Genomic DNA, 22,827 nt, shown 5'->3' on the forward strand with positions numbered 1-22,827 from the left:
ACACCAAAAAATTGTAACATTTAATTTTTTAACATTTTTTATTGATTTATAATCATTTTACAATGTGTCAAATTACAGTGTAGAGCACAATTTTTCAGTTATACATGAACATACATATATTCATTGTCACATTTTTTTTTCTGTGAGCTACCGTAAGATCCTGTATATATTTCCCTGTGCTATGCAATATAATCTTGTTTATCTATTCTACATTTTGAAATCCCAGTCTCTCTCTTCCCACCTCCCGCCCCCTTGGCAACCACAAGTTTGTATTCTATGTCTGTGAGTCTATTTCTGTTTTGTACTTATGCTTTGTTTGCTGTTTTGTTTTGTTTTTTTTTTTAGATTCCACATATGCGCGATCTCATATGGTATTTTTCTTTCTCTTTCTGGCTTACTTCACTTAGAATGACATTTTCCAGGAGCATCCATGTTGCTGCAAATGGCATTATGTTGTCGGTTTTTATGGCTGAGTAGTATTCCATTGCATAAATATACCACCTCTTCTTTATCCAGTCATCCGTTGATGGACATTTAGGCTGTCTCCATGTCTTGGCTATTGTAAATAATGCTGCTATGAACATTGGGGTGCAGGTGTCATCTTGAAGTAGGGTTCCTTCTGGATATATGCCCAGGAGCGGGATTCCTGGGTCATACGGTAAGTCTATTCCTAGTCTTTTGAGGAATCTCCATACTGTTTTCCACAGTGGCTGCACCAAACTACATTCCCACCAGCAGTGTAAGAGGGTTCCCTTTTCTCCACAGCCTCTGCAGCATTTGTCATTTGTGGCTTTTTGAATGATGGCCATTCTGACTGGTGTGAGGTGATACCTCATTGTAGTTTTGATTTGCATTTCGCTGATAGTGATATTGAGCATTTTTTCATGTGTTTATTGATCATTTGTATGTCTTCCTTGGAGAATTGCTTGTTCAGGTCTTTTGCCCATCTTTGGATTGGGTTGTTTGGTTGTTTCTTATTAAGTCATATGAGCTGTTTATATATTCTGGAGATGAAGCCTTTGTCAGTTTCATTTGCAAAGATTTTCTCCCAGACGTAGGTTGTCTTTTTGTTTTATTTACGGTTTCCTTTGCTGTGCAGAAGCTTGTAAGTTTCATTAGGTCCCATTTGTTTATTCTTGCTTTTTATTTCTTCTAAGAGAAAATTTTTGAGATGTATGTCAGATAATGTTTTGCCTATATTTTCCTCTAGGAGGTTTATTGTATGTATCTTGTCTTATGTTTAAGTCTTTGATCCATTTTGAGTTCATTTTTGTATATGGTGTAAGGGAGTGTTCTAGCTTCATTGTTTTACATGCTGTCCAGTTTTCCCAACACCATTTGATGAAGAGACTGTCTTTATTTCGTTGTATATTCTTGCCTCCTTTGTCGAAGATTAGTTGACCTAAAGTTTGTGGGTTCATTTCTGGGCTCTCTATTCTGTTCCATTGGTCCATATGTCTGTTTTTGTACCAATACCATGCTGTCTTGATGACTGTAGCTCTGTAGTATTGTCTGAAGTCTGGAAGAGTTATTCCTCCAGCCTCTTTCTTTCTCTTCAGTAATGCTTTGGCAATTCTAGGTCTTTGATGGTTCCATATAAATTTTATTATGATTTGTTCTAGTTCTGTGAAGTATGTCCTGGGTAATTTGACAGGGGTTGCATTAAATCTATAGATTGCCTTGGGCAGTGTGACCATTTTAACAATATTGATTCTTCCAATCCAAGAGTATGGGATATCTTTCCATTTTTTAAGTCTTCTTTAATTTCCTTCATCAATGGTTTAGTTTTCTGTGTATAATTCTTCCACCTCCTTGATTAGTTTTATTCCTAGGTATTTTATTACTTTGGGTGCTATTTTAAAGGGGATTGTTTCTTTACTTTCTTTTTCTGTTGATTCATCGTTAGTGTAAAGAAATGCAACTGATTTTTGAACGTTGATCTTGTAACCTGCTACCTTACTGAATTCTTCAATCAGCTCTAGTAGTTTTTGTGTGGACGTTTTAGGGTTTTGTATTTATAGTAACATGTTATAGCTGAAATCTTTGATCATCATGTTTGTCTTTGTAATACAGCCTTATGACTTAATGTCAAGAGAACAGTTTTTCTCAACAAGGTAATTTCCCCGTTTATAATCCAAGAGTTTCCGTGTGACCCATCATGTCCTCCTTTTTGGCCTTGGCTTCCAAAAAGCGCAGAACTGAATGTAATGTTCAGTTGCAAAATGAAGCTGGCAGAAGTTTGGAGAGTCCCTCCCTTCCCCAGAGGTTATCTACAGGCGCTCATTCAGCAGGACACAGGGGTGTCGTGTCCCTGCCGTGGGTCCGCTCAGCTGTTTGTCGCTTCCCGTGGCTTTGTAGGGACATTGCTGTTGGGCTCAGTGCCGTGGAGGAGACCTTGTGTCCGTCCCAGGCTCCATTCCATCCGGTCCGTATTTGTCTGATGCCGTATGTTTTTCCGTTGCTTTATCCTGTCTTCCTAGGTCTCTGTTTTAGTTGTGTCTTTTAAAAAATTGACTCTAAAGCTCAATTCTTAAAAAGAACCTAATCTGAGAGTCTTTATTCTGTATGTGAGTTTAATCTTTTACAATTACAGTGACTACTAATGTATTTGAATTTAGTTTAAGTTCATTATTGTATTTGTTTCTCTTCTAATCAAGTTTCTAAATTTTTTTCCTTTCAAGTCCCTTTAATTATTCCTAAGTTTTAAAGTGTGATTTCTGGACATAAATCATGTCATAAAAATTAAGTATTTGTTAATTCCACAAAGTGTTGTTAATTAGTACTTCTCTTCCTGAGAAAATGTAAGGGTTATAGGATGCACTGAACTTCAGCTCCCCTTTCACCTTCAGTGTTTTAATTGTCCAGTAGGTGTATCACATTACATCCAAGGCACGCTATTTTTTTGTGTGTCTTTTTAAAAGAAAAATGCCCCCAATTGCAACATATAGATAACATTCTGATTTTGGAGTTGTTAAGACATGAAAAAATACCTCTTAGGATTGGTAAAATATAGTAATAATTTTAAACTCTCCTTCAGTTAATCATTATCATCACAATCATTATTTAGTAAGAGACCATACTCACTCAGATACATAGTCCTTTTTTTTTTTTAAACCAATTTGTTTTGTCATTTCTACTTGTAACCCCTCCCTCCTGGGTACCTCCTTCAGTAAGTTTCTTCGTTAAGGTCTATGAGTTTTGTCTGAAAATTCTGCTTGCTTCAACACTATTTAAGATAATTTAATGGGGCTTAGCTTTTTAGGGAATATGTTATTTATCTATTTTTTACTGAGGTATAGTCACTTTACAATGTTGTGTCAGTTTCTGGTGTACAGCGCAACACTTCAGTCGTACATGAACATACGTACGTTCATTTCCATATTCTTTTTCACTGTAAGCTACTGCGGGGTATGGAGTGTATCTCACTGTGCTCTGCAGTGTAAACCTGTTTGTCTGTGTTATGTGTACCAGTCAGTATCCCCCGGGATGTGTGTTATTTTATCAGCACTTTGTCTACAGACACATGTTCTGTTGTCTTCTGACCTTTATTGCTGACAATGAGAAATATTAGTGCAATCATGTTTCTTTGTAGCTAATTTGTCTTTCTCTTTGGTAGCCTTTCAGATTTTTATCTTTGTTTTATGATTGTAATACATTATGTCTAGGTCAGGATTTATTTTTGTATGAATAACTTGAGATTATGACCCTCATTCAACCTGAGTTTACACATCTTTAAGTTCTGAGATTGTTCTCTCCTTTTCTTTCTTCTTTTCCCCATGGAAAAAGTCCTACTAAATGTAAGTTGAACTTTCTCATTTTATTTTCCCAAGTATCACAACTTACTTGGTATGTTAAAGTCTCTCTATCTTTTTTACTGCTCACATTTTTAATCTTCCTGTTCTGCCTTCTGGGTGGATGACTCAATTCTCCTCTTCAATTCACAAATCCTTCCTTTAGCTAAATGTCCCATGTTTTTGAATTGTCCATTTAATACACTTCCGTGATCACTGCTTCGCCCATACTGACTAATCAGATCCCTGGACCAGCCGTCTGGGGGCAGAGCCTTCACTGTGCTGCACAGATGGGGGCACAGAGTTTAGGAACATCACCCAGGTGAGGTACCCAGTACCCAGGGTTTAGGGCTGGAACCTGGGGCCCAGGCTCTTCACACATCTGCGTTGAGGTTTTTACTCCTGTATCTGTTTTTTTCATTGTCAGAATTTATATTTTTGGTGTCTTCCAAGGCTTTCATTTTGCTCATTATAGTCTTATCTTCTGGGTTTCTTCCTTGAGCTGTAAGAACATTTACTTCCTTTATGGATTCATTCCAAGGTTTTTTTATTGCTGCCATCTTTTGGGGCATGTGTTTTGCCTCTTAAGCTGTCTGGACCTCTCCCTCATGGTGACCTAGTGTGGCTTGTTCTGACCGTGAGGCCACTTTGAGGAGAGGGTTTGTGGGGTATCCCGTTGCCCTTGGCTGTGGAGATGTCCTTAGAGGGCAGTTAGTATCTGTGTCCCTGAGGTTCCACGAGTTCCTTGGGCTCTAGGTGAGTTTTATTGTTCAGTTCTTGACTTGTGATACCCATTCCTGGATGGTGGGTATACACTTTTTTTCATTTTACTGGAGGTACTGGGGAGCGAACCCAGGACCTTGCACACGCTAAGGATGCGCTTTACCACGGAGCTCTGCCCCACCCCCCTGGGTGATATAAATTTGATTTCACACCTGTTCACAAGGCAGGCCGGGTCTCTGATTTCCTGTGGGGTTTCTTTGTGCCCAGAGCCTTGTGTGGGCAGTGGTGCTGGCCTCAGGCCTGGTGGCTGACAGGCAGGGGGCCTCCCCACCTTCTGCAGGAAGCTCAGGTTCAGTGGGCTGACGTGGCATTTTGTGTCCGGAAAGGCTTCCATCTGCTCTCAGAGCCCAGAACCCCTGGGCTCCCGTCGCCTGTCTGTGTGAGCTCTGGTCTGGCCCTGGAGGCATTTCCTCGTGTACCCGCAGCCTGGCTATAGAACTTGTAAGCAGCTCTTTGGTTACATTATAGTCACTATTTCTGTTTGGTGCAGATGGTTGGGGGGAGGGTGGAGGTTGCTGTTCCCACGTGGGTTAACATCTTTGTTGATCTTGGAGCTTTTCCATGTGCAGACTTGTTGGGTTTACAAAATTCCTCTTACAAAATACCTTACTGTGGATTCTCACCTACTGTGGGTAAATGTGTTTTAATCTAGTTAAAAATAGTATGTGTGCTGGGAGGTTTTTCCCTTATTGTTTGAATAAAACTCAATTTGAAATACTATTTCATCTTTAATAAGATGTGCAAAGCACTCATTCTTAGGGCTTCTAAGTGAAAACTGTTTCTCTCCTTTCGGTTGCATGCTGCCACTAGTCACCAGGTTGACCCGGAGTTCCTTGGCTTAGGTCTGGGCAGCGCCCTCCTCAACAGCCTGAAGCAGGCGGTGGGGGCCCTGGCCAGCAGCGCGGGCGTGCTGGGCACCGTGCAGGCAGCCGCCCAGGCTGCGCCGCAGGGCGGCTGGTCGGCGCTGCTGCCCACCGCCGAGCGGCGGCCCGGGTGCTCTGCGCCCTCCTGCCCTGCGCGGTGGGCTCGGGCTCAGAGCAGGGGCGCGGCGGGCTGGGCTGGGCTGGGCCGGGCAGGTGGGCACTGGAGAGGCTGCCAGGAGGGGAGGGGGCTTACCTCACATTGGCAAAAACACTTTCCATTTTCCACTTTCCAGCAACGAAGTTAATATCAGTCCAGGTCGGTGATTCATGATCAGTCTCGGGGCAGCTTGATGGCTGATGGAGGCTTAGAGTCTGCCTTCAATGCAGCCGTCACTGCAGAAATCCAGGCTCACGAGCTGACAGAGGTGAGCTTACCTGCCAGTGAGCTGAGATGGAAACGCCGTGCGCTGTGCTCGTACTCGTGAGAAAATAACAGCCTTTTGCCAGAATTATTAAAAACTGAAACACAAGCAAGACTTTTAGTAACGTCCAAATATTTCTGTAATTAAAACTTTTATCTTACATAGCTTTAAAAAATATTGTTACTAATATGATAAAATGCACCTGCTTCAAGTGTCTATTTAATGAATTTGACAGATACCCTGATCATAATATGCATTGTTTCTATCTCCCCAGAAAGTGCCTTTGTGCCCCCTTGCATTTGAAATCAGGACACTGTCCTGCCTCCCTCAGATGATGTCAGTTTTGCCAGTTCTGAACGTCACATAAACGGAATCATACAGTATATACTCGTTCATGTCAGCTTTATTTTGCCTTGATAATGGCTTTCAGATTCATCTGTGTTGGGTGTGTTGTTTCTGCTGCTGAGCAGTGTTCCTCTGTATGGTTATGGCACTGCTGGTCTGTCCATTCTCCTGTTGATAGACATTAGATGATTTTAACTCCATGAAATTGCTATGATCATGCTGTGTATTTTGCAAATGCAAGTTTTTCTCTTGGGTAAATACTTTGAATTCCAATTTGCCGGATCCTAGGGTGAGCGTGCGGTTACAGCTTCCCAAAGTGGTTGTGCCATTTACATTGGAACCAGCCTGTGTGAGCGTTCCAGCCCTCGACCTCATCAACATTGGGCATCTTCTTAGCTTTGGCTCCTCGGGGGGCAGGGTGGGGTGTTTGTTTGTATTTGCATGTGCTAATTGGCCACCATAGCCTCTTTTGTTACTTTCATTGTTGTAATAGTTCTCAATTTAAAAACTTACGCTGCTAAAATTAGACGGAGTGAGTGTATTAGAAATATTTTTGAAAATACACTTTGATTAAATTGAAAAACAATCAGAGGAAATCATATACGTAATGATGTTGGTAGCAACAGCCATTCTCTGTGTACCCTGTTATTTTTCAGGGACCTGTGCTGGGTACTTTACTTTTTTTCTCTTTTAACCTAGTCCACTGTGTCGAGTGGGAAAAGTTGTCTCAAAATTCCATTTTATAGACGTGGACAGGAGCACCACCGATTTGCTGAGGTGTCCTGACTGGTGAGTGGCAGGTCTGCTGACTCCAACCTCTGCCATCTTCCTGCACCCCATGTGGCTCTGTGTGATGGCTCGCCTGCTGGGGCAGTGACAGCAAATGGGCAGAGGCTGTCCTCACGTGGGCTGGCTGGTAACCTTGACGCGATCCAAGCGGTATTTTTAGAACCTGTTAGTTTGGTTAGCACCTATGTTTATTCTGTGCTTCCTGCTGCAGAGCGGGACTTGGGGGGGGGGTTTGGGATATGTGATCCCTCGGATCATAATCAAGGTGCCTAAAAATTAAGGGGCCTCTCTCCTCTCTCTCCTCAGAAGGCCATGTATTTGAAGCCAAGAATGTCTCCAAGCTACAGAAAGGCATAAACAAAACCCCTCATCACTTAGGAATAATCATTGTTAATATTTTTGGTGCACTGTCTTCCAGAATTTCAAAAGTGCAGACGTTTGCTAACGATACTGCCTGTGGTGCCAGAGCTGGTCCCAGCGACCTGCGTCCTTTTCACTCACAGGTCGCCGTGTCTTTTGTGTTGACTGTTCCGCTGCTAAGTCCGTTTGTTCGGTTGCTTTGGGGAAGACTGTCGTATAGAAGGGGAATCACTTTTTCTTCTTCTTTTTTCTTTAAATAATTTTCTATTGTTGATCATTTAGGTTTTAGATATTTTTAATACCATAAATAATTTTAACTATATTCTTGTAGATTATAAGTCATTGAGTATAAGAATGATCATTAGGAAGGAGTTCTAGAAATGAAATTGGGTCAAAAGCACACACATTCTTAAAGTGATCCATGTTGCCCTCTTACCCTTTAGAGTGGGTGGCACGGCTCCAGTCCTGCCATCAGTCACAGTCTGCATGCCCACACCCCTCAGGGTGGGGAGGGCTGTTGCATTTAGGCAGTTCTGGCTTTCTTTTTTAAATTGAAGTATAGCTGATTTACAATGTTGTGTCAGTGTCTGCGTACAGCATACTGCTTCAGTCATACATAAACGTACATATATTCATTTTCATATTCTTTTTTACCATAGGTTGCTATGAGATTGAATATAGTTCCCTGTGCTAACAATATGAACTTGTTGTTTATCTATTTTATATTAATTAGTTAGTATCTGCAAATCTCGAACTCCCAATTTATCCCTTCCCACTCCCTTCCCCCTCTGGTAACCGTAAGTTTTTTTTCTATGTCTGTGAGTCTAGACTGGTCTGGCTTTTGCCATTAGAAAATAAAGCCGAGCAGGAAAGACCTTGTTTGCTTTTTCAGAGTAAATTTGATGACTAGAACGATGCTTGGTAGGTCTCAGGAATATTGATTGCGTTGATTGGCAACAGATACCTCCTTTAAATTTAAAAAAAATAATAGCTTTATCAAGATATAATTCACCTACTATGAAGTTTTGTCTTTTAAAGTGTGTGAGTTAATGATTTTTCTTATATATTCACAGAGTCGTGCAACCATCATCACCACTGTCTAATTTCAGAACATTTTCATCATTCCTAAAAGAAACTCTGTGCCCTTTAACAGTCAGTCCCCATTCCCACTCCTCCCAGCCACTGACAGCCACCAGCCTGCTTTCTGTCTCTAGGGGTTTCCCTGTTCTGGACATTTCATGTAAGTGGATTTGTACTGTATGTGGCCCTTTGTGTTTTCAAAGTTCGGCCAGGTTGTAGCATCCATGTTGATGTGCCTGGGGTGGAGTTGCTGAGTTTTATGGTGACTCTGTGTTTCATGTTTCGAGGAGTGGCCAGACTGTTTCCTAAAGTGGCTGTACCGTTTCACATTCCCAGTAGCACTGTGTGAGGGTTCCAGCTTCTCTGCATCCTTGCCAACGCGTGCTGCTGTTCATCTTGTTTTTAATGACAGCTGTCCTAGCAGGCGTGCTTTCCTTGATGACTAGTGGTGCTTAGCATCTCTTCGTGTGCTTGTTAGCCATTTGCATGTCTTCTTTCATGGTAGATCTATTCAATTCTTTTCTGCTTGTTTCTTAATCAGGTTATTTACCTTTCAGTCGTCAAGCTGTAAGAACTCTTTCTGTATGGTGGCCGTCGTGTATCAGACACCTGGCTTAGGCACATTTCCTCTTAGTTTGAGGGTTATTGCTTCCTGTTTACAAAACAGATAGACCCCCGCCTCGGTGATCACAGCAGGGGTAGAGAGTTTAGGAACTTCACTGAAGGAGGCTGCAGACCATCAGCACTGGCCGCTTGGACACTGGGTTTGTAGGACAAATTGTTTAGGAACTGAGCAGTGAGTGATGGGTGGGTGTGGGCTTGTGTCACCAGCGGTGTTGAGTCGGTGCACAGCCAGGCTGTGGGATTAGGGCTCAGTGCAGGGTGCCGTCACACCTGCTGCTAAGACAGCTGGTAACCAGTTTCTGTTTCCTGTTTCTTGAATTACAGGCTATTGAAGCCAAAAAAGCAGCACAGAAGGAAAAAGAAATTGATGAACAGGAAGCGAATGCCTTGACATTTCACAGAAGATCTTATTAGTACAGGAATCTATGAATCTTCTGGAAAATAGTGTTTGCCTCTGGTTCAACTCATACAACAGCTTCTTAGGTAAATATTTTAACGGGAGGATGATTGGTTTTCATATTACGATAGTGAGGTGTAGTGCTGGGGTCGTCTCAAAAATGTGTTTGGTTGTTGAGAAAATGCTCTGAAAATCACCAAGGACAGGCTTTAGGGGGAAGAGCAGACTCTTGCCCTCCTTAGCAGGCAGGTAGATGGAAGCGGACATCACCAAGGCAAGTTCATTTTCTTTTTAAACTAGTCGTGTCATGGCCACATTCTGTGGATCATAGGTTCATTTGTTTAATTTGTAAGACAACCGTTAAAAGTGGAAGTAAATAAAAGAATGGTGAGGGTTATTTTTGAAGGGACTGATCAGGAGGAGGTAAGAGTCAGAGTCAAGAGTATAAACAGACGCCGACCTGGACAAGGGCTGAGGTAGCCAGACCCCGTCTACTGAGGAAACGTCAGCCTGCGCTTCAGGGCCCTTCACAGAGAGCAGAAATGCGAGGTGGTTTCTGGGAGGCGTTTGTTAGATACTGAAAAATGACTGCTCCTTTATGTAACACAGCTTTGCTGTCTGTGAACTTGGCTCCTGGTTTATTTTTCACACGGAGAGGAAAGAGAGCCCTGGAGGGTTGCCTCAGACACCCAAGTCCAGAGCAGTGGCAAGTAATATTCTGGTGTGGGGCAGCCTGCCCCCCACAGCTGGGGACACCAGAATTTACTGGGCACGCAGTGAGCTTTCAAAAGAGGAAGCTTTAGAGCTAGTTCCTTGCATAGCTTTTTAGTACATACTAACTAAAAAAAACCCTTTTCCTATTTTTTTTATGCCTAATCTGATGGTTGGGTTTCTTTGCTTGATAATTACACGTTCTGATCTTCAGTATAATGATCTGAAAGAAAGTGAATTACTTCAGTGCAGTTGGTGGTAGTGAAGAGAGCTTGGGAATTGCTCCGAGACAACGTCAGTTGTGACTGTTCGAATAAAGCTGGCAGCTGAAACTCTGCCCAGTTTGGTAACTGGGAGTAGTGACAAGAACAGTGTTCATGTTGCAGAGTGAATTAATGATCAAGTGAAAAAATGGACACTGAGTGCTTTGGAATTAAAAGGTAAAAAGTTCTAAGGCGACAAAGCATGTATCTCAGAGAAGTGCTTTCCTGAGGTCAGCTGCCTTCCTTCACCAAGGAGGCTGTGCCCAGGCCCGCCGGCGTCGCTGGCGGAGAGACAACGCTGGGCTCCTGTCCTTGTTCTGTAACAAGGTCCTGTTCTCACGAGGGAGGGGCCGGCTCTCCCGCTCTCCTGCTTGTTCTGTCTCCTGGGTGTGGAGAGAGACCGTCCATCTTACCTGCCCGCACCTGTGCTGTGCAGCCTGGCAACCACTTGCCACGTCGGCCTGATGAACACTTGAAATGCGTCCAGTGTAGCTGAGACGCTGAGTTTTTACTTTGAGTAACTAAAATTCAGATTTAAAAACTGAGACCTGATTCAGCTATTAGAAAACTTGTATGTTTGGAGTAAGCTGGCCACGAGTTTACCTTTTCAACTCTGCCTTTTTATGAGTCTTGAGTGCACATCACGTTATTTTCAGTGAAAATCACTTGCCCGCGTTGAGATGTGCTATCTGCACAAAATGACAAAGGCTTTTGAAGACTGTGTGGGAAAACTAATATAAATACTTCAGTGCTTTTTTAGTTGGTTTTATGTTGAAGTGATAATATTTGCACTACACTGGAGTAAATACCTTACGAGTACTGATCTTTTCAAGTTCTTTCCATCCTAATGTGTGGGACTGGTGGAACATTCTACATTACACGGGTGACTCCCGGGCAGCACTTTTCTGTCGGGCAGCGCTCTCTAGACCGGCCTCACACGCTGCCTCCTGAACCTTCCTCTTTCCTTTCGGTCCCTCTGGCCCACAGGGAGGAGCTGGCTCCACGGCAGGTGTGTAATGAAGATGTACCTCTTTGGAAAACAAAACAAAAATTGAAACATGGAGGGACACAACACCTTAAACACTTTTGGAAAATAGAGAAAATGTGTCGGCAGCTTTCTCACCAACAGGATGCTGTGATCCAGGCGCTTTTCATAGCACAGATAATGTGCCCGATCCCTTGCGGAGGCCAACTGTACCGTTTACTTCTTACCTTAAGGTTTTGAAGGGTTTGTGGTTGAAGGAGACTCAGTGTGTTGACTTAGCTGATGCAATTGTTGAAAAATAGTCTAAAGATGTAAGAGATTTTGGAGACATTTCATGTGCTTTACTCCTTGGGAAAACAGGTTGGAGAAACTGCAGCTTGCCCAAAATAAGACCTGAAACAGATTTCAGAGTAATTCTAATGTTGGAAAACCATTTATACTGGAAAGTAGAGAGCTATGAAGATTTTTCAGTTAGTGAACTCTTGTCTGAGTCACACACTTTGATTATGGTTCTGAGTTTCATACTTGGGAAATAAGTCAGCATTTATACTGTGTTTCATTGCTGTCTTTTGCACCATCCTATATGGCACAAAACCCAGACTCTGGGCCTGTGTCTCCTATTGCGATACGGTTACCAGGGCGTGGAGCGGAAAGAGGAGGGGGACCGCAGGCGAGGCCCTGCGCACCCACCTGCCCCTTGTGTGGCCGGGAGCGCGCCGGGCACCGGGGCTCCCCCTGCTCCTTCTCAGCCACGCTGTGCACGTGAGTTGAACTCCTAACGTCTCCTGCTCCCGTCCTCACTCCACCGCTGTTATTCCTGGATTGAACCCCGGGGGCAGGTGCAGCTGAGAGAGGTTCTCCACAAACCTGCTCTTACCTCAGGAATCAAAGAAACGGAGCAGAATGCCCGTCCACGGCCCGGTGCTGTGCGGAGGGCCCGGGCTCGCCGCCTCAGTGGCAGGGCCAGTGTGGGCCCCTGGCCCTGCCCTCCTGGCCGGGACGGGGCTGGTGTCGGGGAGCTGCTCTGACGGTGGGTCCAGGACCAGGCTCAGCGCTGGCTCTTTTCCTCCACTAACTCCCTTCCTCCTTCCGTTCTCAGTACCGCAGGTCAGGCCTCTTTCCCCTGGCGCTGGGGCTGTCCCTGGCTGGCAGGCTCTGATCTGATGTTTCTCGTGCCCTCTTATCTGCCTTCACACTGACTTCAGAGTTACCTTTATCAGACACAAACAGGATGTCACTTTCCTAGTGAAACCTCGGTGGCTCAGTGTTGCAGAATCTAGTTGCAGCAGCCCGACACCCCATCACCTACACCGTGTCCACTGCGGCCCCCCACTTCCTTGTCCTGTCTTGAACTCGCTGCCCTTGGTCCTTTGCATTCTGCCCCTGGAGCCAGAACATTTACTGCTCTTCTAATTGCCCCTTCTGCTTTCTCCCTGTTTGCTCAGATGACGTCGGATCCTGCAGCTGGAATCGGATCCTCTGCCCCTGTCCTTGCTCCTGTGTTCCTGGCCCACCTCTTACTCTGTCTGACCTGTCCTGTTTGTACCCACCCTGGTCCTCCTTCCTGTGATTTCTGAGCCCTGGGCGTCTCCCACATGGCCCACCCGGGTGCTCCCTTGAATAGGTCTGAAGGCAGACTTGTGAGGCAGATGCAGAAATTCGGGTGGATCTTGTCTTTAAGAAAAGTGTCATGTTTATGTCTGAAATGCAACTTTGGACCAAAAATAGTAACACAGTTGTTTTTTCTTTCGAGGATTTGTAAAGGAGTTTTCTATCATTTTGGGCCCTTCCCCGCAGCTCTTAGGAGCACATTTGTAGAGCAAAGGGTATCCTTCTGTCTTCTGTGTCTTCTGAGCTCCGCTGCTTATTAGCTCTGGCTGAGGTGTGCTCACTGCACGTACACCTGACACCCAGGGGGAGGAAGCCAGCTGCAGCTCACCTGGGCGTGTGAGCTTTGCATCCTCTGCTCCCTTCCATAGAAACATCGCTTCTCAGTCGCCAGATTGAAAGGTGTTGCCCGTCGGGTATCGTCACGTCTAGACTGAGCAGCACAGTCGTGGAAGATCTGCGCCACCGCATTTGCTGCTGCGTTTTCACCACCTACTTCTCAGTAAACCTCATCCAGGAGGACGTGTTGGTCAGACTTCAGGTATTTCTAGTAAGTTACTTTGTTTTCTTTCTTTTTTCTTTCTTTCTTTTCTCTTTTTCTTTTTCTTTTTTTTTTTTGGAAGGTGTTGGGTAATTAGGTTTATTTATTTGATGGAGGTACTGGGGATGGAACCCAGGACCAGGTGCATGCTAAGCATGTGCTCCACCACTGAGCTACATCCTCCCGTCTCGTGAGTTACTTAAAATGTTAGTGTCTTGTGTGTATTTCTGGCTTTTTCACTTAGGCTTTTTGACATGCCTATTCTGCATGGCCCAGATGTGTAGTTTTTACACTATTAGATGCACCAATTTTGGGAGACTTCATTTTGCATCCACTTTTTTGGGACAAATGTTCCTATATTAGATGCATTAATATTTTTTATTTTATTGTGCTAACATTTAAATTCTTTGTTTTTTTGGAGAGAAGGAAGATAATTAGGTTTACTTATTTATTTTTTTATTTAACGAAAATACTCGGGATCGAACCCATGACCTCATGCATGCTAAGCATGCGCTCTGCCTCTGAACAACACCCTCCCCCAGCATTTAAATTCTTTAGACATCACAAACAGCGACTTGTGTGTTTGGGCTGGTCTTACAGGAGATTTATCACACTTACTCCAGATGTTAGTTAGGGTCTGTTGGAGGTGGACTTAATGTGGGAATGAAATAGTGACAGTATTTGTGTGTCGCCCTGGGAAGCTAGCTGGGTGAAGCAGGAGGAAGGCATCACCGTTGGAGGAAGACTGAGGGAATCTCAGGTACAGCCCTGGTTTGTCAGCCGCCGGACGCAGGGCTGAGTCTTCTGGGCGCTGTAGGCGGCCCACTACGGAGCTGGGATGACACCTGATGGCGCCTGCGGGGATCCACGCAGGATGATGTGCAAGTGCTCAGTTCTGTGCCTGAAGGAGGGTACTTTGCACAAGCCCCGAAGGTGGTGACTGGCTCTCTCTATAAGGTAGTTTTCTCTGGCAGGGATGGAAAGGCTTGCTGCTTTTAATATTTTTGTACCCTCCCACGGCTGGTGCGCCCGCTTGTGCAGAGTTTAGGCCATTTGGAGGAGGAGAGCTCTGCGTGGACGGGCAGGGAGCTGGGGCCCCGGGCCCTTCCAAATAAGCTTGCCTGTGCTGGCGTCGTAGACCCAAGCCTCGGGGCCTGGGTGAGGCCCTGGGATAGACGGGCGTTGGGTGGAACAGAGCGGTGGGAAGCGCACCCTGCCTGTCGGGAAAGGCTGCCGGGTGGTCCTCCCTCTGCGCCCTGCCGTGGTCATCCCTCAGCGGGAACAGCTGCTCCTCCACCTTGTCCCACCGCTCCAGGCAGCTCCACAGCCAGTCGGGGTTGACCACGTTCTGCTGCGTGCACCCCTGTGCCTGGCGCACCTTCTGCTGCCGGCCCGCGCCGCGATCAGGTGGGTGGCCCTGTCGGGGGTGTCCAGGTCTGGCACCAGCTGGGTGAGGATGCGCGCTGAGCGCCGTGGGTGGTAGTGCTCCTGTGTCTTCACCGGAAGTCCATGCAGCCCACTGAAGATGATGGCGATGGTGGCCAGCACCCTGCTCCTGAGCTCAGGCACGATCTTCCGGATGTCGGGGGCCTCCAGGCCTCCCCGCGGAGCAAGCAGTCATTCTTGGTGTAGTGGTCGGAGTGCACATGGGCCAGGATCTCCTCCAGGTGCCTAGGTGGTCGTCGTCCTCAGCGTCCTCCTCTTCCCCCACGCTCTGGTCCAGGGACTCGCCCACCGTGATGCCAGGCTGCCGGCTGCTGTACAGCTCCGTCTTGGCCTCCTTCCTGTCAGCTCAGCTGCTGCCCAGCCCGCAGAGGCCGTCCCGCTCGCCCTCCTCCTGGCCGTCCAGGTGGGCACCGGGCGTGGGCTCCCTGCAGTGGTTGGTGCCTGCAGGCCTGTCCGCTGCCGCGCCGGGAGGGCCACCTGTGCCGGCGTCCCGGGGGGGCCTTGGTCTTCTTCCGGGCCCTCTTCTCCCCGCTTTTGCGGTCAGAGGCAGCGGGGGACAGCCAGCTCTCAGACTTGCTGCTGCTCCCGCCGTCACTGGGGACGTCCAGCTCCAGGTCGGGGCCCGCGGGGCCCCACACAGGCCCCTTCTCGGGCTGTGTCCGCCCCCGCTGCTGTGCACACGCCGGGGGCCCCCTGCCATCAGACCCAGGGGTGCAGGTGGTGGGCTGGGTGCCCCTCTCCTCCTCCTTCTCAGGCCAGGGCCAGCCGCCCCCACCCCATGGAGCAGTGCCCCCATTTAGCTCCCTCGTTGGCTTCCCAAGGCCGTTGCTCTGCTCAGCCCCAGGCACCTGCCTTCCTTCCTCAGGGTCCCGACAGATGGAAGCTGTTCCCGGATGTCGGCACCTCTCTTCCTGGCCTGAGGCTCCCAGGACCCGGACGGGGGCAGGAGAAAAGTCAGCAGGCCCTTGGGAGCTGAGAGCTGTTCTTTACTCTGCAGAGCCTGGTCCTGGGGGCCTGTGCTCCTGGATGAGAGTCCAAGTGTAATTAGGTGCCATTAAAGGGTTTTAAGCAAAGGAATGTAATGACCTAAGGTTTTAAAGGACCATTATGGCTGCTGTGTAGAGAAGGCCCAGCCTCGGGGAGGCTTCTGGGGTCTTGGGAGACAGATGATGGTGGCTTCCCGCTGGATGGTAGCAGTAAACATGAAGTGGCTGGAATTAAGATCCATTGTGGAGGTTACACTAGCAGAACTTCATGAACCGAGTGTGGGAGGAGGGGGAATCAAACTAACATGCTGCCTCTGGGTTTTCAGCATGATGTAGGGAAGATGGGGGAGGAGAAGATTTGGGTGTTGGATGTGGTGGCGGTGAATCAGGAATTCTACTTTGGACATATTAAGGCTGAGGTACCCATTAGACACCCTGGTGGAGATGTTACGTAGGCCACTGGATACATCCAATCTGAAATTCAAGATACAAATCTGAGTGTGTGCACCTGAAGATGCCAAGTATAAGCTACAGATGTTAAGCAATAAGCACAAGAGAAATGTTACATACTGATAAATATTAGTGTTCGGTGTATATTATTATCAAATTTCATCTAATGTATAGAGACGGCATTAGCAACCTTCATAGTACTTTCCAGTCCTATACCTAATATTTCTTCTTTAAATTTTGAATTTCACTGTTTCCTCGAAGTGTTATATGGCAGGCACTGATTTTGTTTATTTGGGTAGTTATTTTTAATTTTTTATTGAAGTACAGTCAGTTACAATGTGTCCATTTCTGGTGTACAGCACAATGTCCGAGTCATGCATGTACATACATATATTCATTTTCACATTCTGTTTCATTAAAGGTTATATAACAAGATATTGAATATAGTTTGCTGTGCTATACAGAAGAAATTTGTTTTTTTTAATCTATTTTTATATATAGTGGCCACAGGTACTGATTTTAAAATTTAAATGGCTTAGAATTAATTCTGCTTTTCAACACTTCAAATCAAGGTTGGAAATCATTATGCCAAATTGTAATAGAATTAATCTAATAATTTTCTACACGGTAATATCACTGTTACTTAGAATATGTACTCCTCTTAAATCAGACTGTTTCATAGTCACAAAAGGTGTTTTGTTTCTCTTAGACTGTTTGACAGTTTGCTTCTTAAATCACGGTTCTAGAAACTTTCATTGTTCTCAGTGTCACCAAGAAAAATCAGAACCATAAGACCCTAGTAAACTAGGATTTTGGTTGCTAAATCACTCAACTTATACACTTAATGTGAACTGACATTATTCTGTAGTCAGGAGACACTATTTTTATTGCCTGTAGCAGCTGGAAATTGAACAACATAATGCAAATTATGGGAGGTATTACATGGAATAAGCTTGTGGTTCCAATTTAGTTCATACACAGCAGGTGTCCACATTATAAACATAACCACCTAGATGGCAGACAGACTTGTCAGTTTTGGTAGGAACCCCCAGAATTGAAGGAGGAACAATTCAGCCACTCATTACACTTTCTTTCAGATCAAAACTAAGGCAGAGGAGAGCGAGGAGGCAGGAAGGACCTGGAGCATCAGAGCTTCTGCCTTAGCTCAGCCTTTGTTAATGTCTGTGGTGTGGAGAATTCACACACGATGGAAAAGGAGATGTGTACAATTTACTACAGTCGATACAGTTTTATTTATGGTTTCTTCCAGTTCCCCAAACTGTCAACCTGCCATTTTTTAGTTACCATAAAAATGGTCTCTCAAATGGGAAACAAAAAGAATACTAATGGTCTTTTCTTAAGACAACTCCAGGTGCTAACAATCATTTCAAAAACAAACATCAGAAAATGGCTTATGTCAGTGGCTTGCTATAAACCCATACTCTGAGGGTGTTCAGGATTTCTACTTCTAAAGAGCATGTTTTGGAAAAGTTACAATAAAGCAGATATCAAATTGGTGTTTAAAAGAAGACCTTTAGAGGAGTTTTCATGATTTGTCATGCAAGAAACGTGGCACAATGGATATTTTACTGGGCAAAGAAGCTACACTGGGTTCATTTCGCTACTTAAATAAACACAATTTACAGTTTCTTTAAAAACAAGTATTATCTACAGAGGAAAGAAGACAGCCGGTCAATGACTATAAGGCATATTTGTGCCAAATTAATGCCATGTCACAGACGCCGGGGGGATATATATTCCTGAAAGAACTGGGAGCTTTCCACATTCCACAAGGGGATAAATTCCGTCTTCACTATTTGAAGTTCTTCCTCCAGCTTAAAAGCTAAAGTCAGTACAGAGTCACACGAGCCTCTCCTAACAGCAACTGTCCCTAGAAGTACGGGTCATCTGAAGACACCACTGCCAGCCCCACCATGGCCGCCCTCCGTGTGCTCACTGCCACGGCCCCGAGGATTTGCACACACTTGACAGTGCAGTAACACCGAGCTACTGATGTAGGTGCAGAAACCACACTTGGAGGGAGGTGAGCTGGGACGGGGAGGGAATGGGACGGGTCTCCTTTTGCTGTCCCTTGCTTGCTACCCTCAGGCCCTCCTGCACCAGTTCTCCACAGCTCCCCTGCCTGCCCGCCCCACAGAGCTGCAGATTCCCCAGCGCCCAGGGGGACCTGCCCCCAAGGCCCACCCAGCCCCCCGATGTCCATGACTTCCATGTGGACCGGCCTCTCGAGGAGGCGCTGGTGAACCCGGAGCTGATTCACCCCTTCATCCCAGAGGGCACAGATGCTGGGCCAGGCCCCGCCTGTGTGCCTCCAACCCTGGACAACTCAGGTCTCCTGTTCCTCTGCTCCAGCCTCATTCAGCCACAGCGGGCCTACTCCATGCCTGGTCCTGTCCCCAGCCAGGCGATGAGGTCACCCAGTTCCCTGTGCGGTCGGCCCCCCGCCGGGTGCTGCTGACAGATCCATCAGGAGGAGGCAGCGCGTCCCGCTGCCGCGCCCGCCATGGTGCTGGTTCTCTGGCGGCTGCCTTCCTGGTCAGGGGTGGTCCTGGGGGAGCCCTGAGTGTACGGTGTCCTCATGTCGGAAACCCCAGTGGGAAGGAAAGTCTGGTTTGATTTTGTTCTCAGAGACATTAAACACTAGTTCAATTTTGAGATTCATTACTAAAGCCCTAAGCAGCTCTGCCTGGTGTGCGCCCCTTTCCTGTTCCTACTGACGGAAATGGCCGAGGAGACACACCCGGCCCCTGCTTCTCTGTGGTCACTGGGAAAGTGTCCCCATTCATGGCGACTTTAGTCTGGGGGGCTTCCTGGGTGCTTCATGTGCCGGAGCGCCCACGTAGAGGTGAGGTGGCGGAAGTCAAGGCCCGGGGTGGCTCAGGTTGGGGACCCAGTAAGTGACCCTCCACACCTCACGCTGGTTTACCCACATCTCCCTCAGGGTAAGGGTGAGCCAGGGCCACACGGGCTGCTTCCCTCCTCAGAGACACCAGGCAGATAAGGAGACAGACATTCCCAGAACTCATCTTAATTCGGTAAATCCCAGTACAGTCTGAACTGGCTTTTTTTTCTTATTTAATAATTTGGTAAGCCGGTTCTAAAATAGATGTGGAAATGAAAGCGTTGAGAGGAGGAGGCAGAAACAGAAGCAGAAGGAAAGGAGGAAAACTGTGAAAGGACTTACTCGACCAGGTACCAGGACTCACTATCAGGCTATAATAAACAGGACCGTGTGGTACTGGTTCACAGATAGATAAAAACAGATGAATGAGATCAATCTATTCTTAGCAGTCTTTTATTCTTAAAGTATTCGTTTTGTGCTTCAGTATTTTAATGTATTCATTTTGCGGTTAAACTTCTGTAAGCACTGGGGTCACAGAGGTGACTAGCACTGCCAGTCCCTGCTCTCCAAGCTCTTAGAGGGCAAAGCACAGTAAAGTCCAGCTGTTGCTTCCAACGAAAAGTCTGAGTGTCTCATGTCTTTAAAGATGTTTTAAGGATCTGGTCTCTGCCTGTTGGTCCAGCCACATCTATAGACTCCAAGCTTCAGTCTAGCTCAGTTTTCTGGTATCTCTGACCTCCACATGAATGTGAGTTTGCTCCCACACCCTGACCACTGACCCTCAGCCAGTTCCACTCTCAAAGATCCTAACCTTAGCCCACCCTACAGTGACCCTCACCTTGACCTTGAGCCTTACACTGAACCTGACACTCAACCTAAACCTAATAGTTAACCTGATCCTATCACCCTGACATATACACTCACTCTCACCCTCACTCAGTTCTTTGCCAGTCCCTTCCCCACCCATACCTGGCTTTGATCTTGGCATTGACTCCAATCCCGCTCTACCTGGAACTTCACCTTGTCCATGAACTTGGCCCTCATCTTCACCTTAACACTGACCCTCTAATGGACATTCCTCTTACTTTGATGCTCATTATGACCTGGTTTCTGATGCTGAACATTAACGTGTCCCTCACACTCACCCTGGTCCTGACTTACTCTTGACAATGACAACTTCTCTCACACTGATCATGACTCAGAACACTATCTTGAATGAGACACCACCCTCAATCTGATCCCGACTGTCAACCTCACTTTGCCCTTACACTCAATCTGCACCTTGACAAGGACCATCATGCTGACCCCCCCTGCCCTTGAACTTGAGCCTGATGCTGAACTACCCTGTACACTCAAGCTGAAACCGAAGATAGTCTGCATGACAAGCCTGACCATGACCCTGACACTGATCTTGACCTAAAATTCAATTTCACTCTGACCTGGGTCCTCATCCTAACCCTGAGCCTCACACAGAACCTGGACTCACACTTTGTGGCTGTCATCACTGACACCCTAATCCCATCATGACACTGAACCTGACCTAGACCCTGACCCTGAAATTGCGCTTCACACTGACATTGATCTTCATTATTATGTTGACCCTCGTTCTCAGGTTAATCACCTTAATGATGACCATCACCTTGACTCAGTGTCACATTGAACTTAGCCTTGAACTTGACCGTGAATCAAATTCTGACCCTCTGTGATAGGCAGAATAATGCCCCACCAAAGAGGCCCATGTCCTACCTAGCCTGTAAGTACTTTGCATGCACACAGAAGGGACTTTGCAGATGTGATTGAGGGCACAGACTTTGAGATGGAAAGAATATCCTGAATTATGCAGCTTGGGCCAAAATAACACGATGAGGGAGGGAGAGGTGGAGGAGGAGGAGGGTGGCAGAGGAGGACTTAATTCCTTCCAGGAGTAATAGAAAAGGAACCCCAACTTGACTTATAATTGACCTTGAACTTAACAATGAACATCATGCTCACCCTGACCCTGACGCACATTAATCTTGATCCTGAACCTGACACCGACCCTAATCCTGATCATCACCCTCATCCTCACAGACACTGAATCCTTGACTTAGAACTGGACGTTCACTGTCAACCTGAATCCAACTTTCAATCTTACCTACACCTTGATGATAACCATCATCCTTACCCTGACATTCATCCTCTCACTGATCCTCTCTAATGGATTCTCAACCAGACCCTGACCCTGACTCTCACATTGACCTTGACCTTGATCTCGAACCCAACCCTGGGCCTAAAATTGCCCTCACACCGATCTTGTCCTCGAACCTGATTCTGACACCATGGCCTTGACCATTCTTTTATCTTGACCCTTAACCTGACACAGAAATTTACCCTGACCTGGATACTCACCCTCTGGTTCTGATCTTCATCACTCTGTCCCTGATCTTACCCTTGTCCTGACCCTGACCTGCTGACAATGAACTTGATCATGATCCTCACCCTCACACTATGGTGTGATTTTGACCAGGGCCACAACCAAGTCCAGAGCGAGGTCAAGGGTCAGGACCAAGGCTAGGCTGAAAGCCAGGGCAGTGGCCATGACAAGGGAGGCACCAGGTTTAGGGCCAGGTCTTGGGGGCCAGTGCCAGGGTAAAAGGGAGGCTGAGGGTCATTGAGAAGGCAATCGTGAAGTGGGGGTCAGCCAGGGCGAAGTTCAGGGTGAAGTGTGTGTTAGGGTGTGTCAAGGTTAGGTGAGGGTAGGAACAGGGTACCGTAGATGTCAGATGCTAATGAGGTCAATGGTGATGATTAGGGCGAGGCTGAGGAAGAGAGTCAGAGTCTGGATAAGGGCCAGCACCAGCGCAGGGGCTCATTTAGTGTGGAGTTCAGGGGCATCACAAAGTCTAGCGTGAGGGTCAGTGCAAAGGCAAAGGTCAGAGCGAGGAGGAATGTCAGTGTAACGGGATGGGCAAGGGTCTGGGCTGGTGTCAGGGCAAGGGCGAGGGCCAAGAAGCACCCGGCGCGCCGTCACCATGGAGAGGCCGCGAGGAGGCGGCGAGCAGGTCCGCAGCGCAGCGGGCAGGGCGGCGCGGGACCGCGCGGCTGGGCAGCGGGCAGCGGGCAGCGCGGAGCCGCAGCTGGGCTCGCAGGAGCTGCTGCGCGTCTTACTGGAGGCTCGACACTTGCTCTGCGCCAACCAGGTGGACAAGGCAGCGCTTCCTGGCCCGGGCGGGAGGCCGCGCCGGGTTCGGAGTCGCTGGGGTGGCCGCGGCCCGGCCCTGCCCTGCCCTCAGCACCTCGGTTTCCCAAATCTGGGAGGGGGCGTCGGGCCGCCCTGAATCCGTGATCCTCCGAGGACGCTCTTGGCCGCTGGGGCGGTGACCTCGGCGGTCTTCGGAGGGGTCTCTCTGAAAGCCTCTTGCCCCTCCGTCCTTCCGTCTATCTGTGCGTCCAGGCCTCCTGCGTGGTTGGCCTGCGCTGGGAGCCTGTGTACAGGATTTACCCCCAAAGGTTGGTTTAGGGATCCCACCTCTTCTGGAAT

General features: G+C 47.0%; 1 pseudogene; it reads right to left on the bottom strand.

Moving 5' to 3' along the window:
• Nucleotides 1-13,607: 13,607 nt before the first annotated feature.
• On the bottom strand, nt 13,608-16,236 carry LOC141573377 (RNA polymerase II subunit A C-terminal domain phosphatase pseudogene; annotated as a pseudogene).
• Nucleotides 16,237-22,827: the final 6,591 nt, after the last annotated feature.

This window comes from Camelus bactrianus, chromosome 15 (genome assembly GCF_048773025.1).
Source record: "Camelus bactrianus isolate YW-2024 breed Bactrian camel chromosome 15, ASM4877302v1, whole genome shotgun sequence".
Taxonomy (NCBI): Eukaryota; Metazoa; Chordata; class Mammalia; order Artiodactyla; family Camelidae; genus Camelus; species Camelus bactrianus.